This window comes from Schistocerca americana, chromosome 2, assembly GCF_021461395.2.
Source record: "Schistocerca americana isolate TAMUIC-IGC-003095 chromosome 2, iqSchAmer2.1, whole genome shotgun sequence".
Classification (NCBI taxonomy): Eukaryota; Metazoa; Arthropoda; class Insecta; order Orthoptera; family Acrididae; genus Schistocerca; species Schistocerca americana.
In genome coordinates, this window is record NC_060120.1 from 944,058,231 (window position 1) to 944,060,020 (window position 1,790).

General features: G+C 43.9%; 1 pseudogene; it reads left to right on the forward strand.

Annotated features, from left to right (window-relative positions):
* The first annotated feature begins 1,334 nt into the window (after nt 1-1,334).
* On the forward strand, nt 1,335-1,452 carry LOC124596871 (annotated as a pseudogene).
* The last annotated feature ends 338 nt before the right edge of the window (nt 1,453-1,790 follow it).

Consider the following 1,790-nt stretch of genomic DNA (forward strand, 5'->3'; position numbering starts at 1 on the left):
GTGAGCGGGAGATTTGAAAGAGATCCGATCTTCAAACTTGGTTTATACCTAAACTTTAAATTTCCACGAATGGGTTCCTCATCAAATGTTTATCTACTGTAAGTCCCCTACACAATGCCTAACAACCTGTATCAGCAATTGCGAAACAATCTGTATAACGTTTTTACAAGAAGTACTGTGTTCGTAAGTTCTTTTAGATGAACAGCACCAATCATAGAATATAAGTTGCTACCCCCATTTATCTCGCATCTTTGGGATCGTCCTTCATTAGCACTATTTCTACCCAACCCTGAAAACAGAGTCGGACAGATGCCGTTTGATCCAGAGCATTTCCAATTGACTTATGTGCACGATTACTTTTTCAGAGGAATACAAAGAGTTACATGAGCCAGAAATTTTAAAAAAATTGTTCAGATGGCTCTGAGCACTATGGGGCTTAACATCTGAGGTCATCAGTCCCCTAGACTTAGAACTACTTAAACCTAACTAACCTAAGGACATCACACACATCCATGCCCGAGGCAGGATTCGAACCTGCGACCGTAGCAGCAGCGCGGTTCCGGACTGAAGCGCCTAGAACCGCTCGGCCACAACGGCCGGCTGCCTGAAATTATTTCAGCTGGTCATCCAGACGCAGTCGGTGCCAAAAGTAATTAACTGATCTCAGGAAGAGACACACAGACAGGTACTATCATGAATTTTGTTCAAAGCACAAGACGTTATGTTGATATACAGTAAGAATGTTTATGTTAATGCTGTTGAGCGCCCTAAATTCGTCACCGTCATGATCACCATCATCATCATCAACAACAACGACACACAAACTCAGACTTTCGTTTCCTCATGTGTCAGATAATATGAGATAAAGAGTGCTCACAGCTTCCTATGTTCAGATCTTCGTGGAAGATCGACAGAATCACCTGATTTCCTGTATCATCCAAGAATTAATCTAAAAAAAGGATAAATAGAGGTCTCCCCACACTCCGGTGAACGTACCGCATATCGCTTGCCTCGGTGGTGCTAATTTTCGTGAGGAGTGTTGCAAAGTTCCGATGGTAGAGCGATTCAATTAGCACCAACAACATACTACCACGTAATTTCTAGTCAAAAGAACTATATTACTGAGTTACCTAATTTGACTCACACTTATCTACTATTCTGGTGCGAAAAAAATTATAGTCATTTTAAAAACGCTAGCTGCCGTTGTATTCTTTTATACTCCGTCATTTACGAGATTTCCTGCAGCGTATGCTGGGAGACCTTTTGAAACCAAACAATCCATGCCTGCACTCTTTTCTTGTCACTTAATATAGTTCTTGCTAATGCAAGAGTTAGGCAACGGCCTTGTCGCTGTGGATACACCGGTTCCCGTGAGATCACCGAAGTTAAGCGCTGTTGGGCGTGGTCGGCACTTGGATGGGTGACCATCCAAGCCGCCATGCGCTGTTGCCATTTTTCGGGGTGCACTCAGCCTCGTGATGCCAATTGAGGAGTTACTCGACCGAATAGTAGCGGCTTCGGTCAAGAATACCGTCATTACGACCGGAAGAGCGGTGTGCTGACCCCACGGCCATCCTATCCGCATCCTCCACTGAGGATGACACGGCGGTCGGATGGTCCCGATGGGCCACTTGTGGCCTGTAGACGGAGTGGTTTTAATGCAAGAGTTAGCAGGGACACTCTATTTATATATGTGGTTGAATATTTATGTTTCATCCTTAGAATTGGATAGAAATTTTTATGCATCTAGTACAACAGCATTTCACGTTGGAACATTCACATGCGACCGA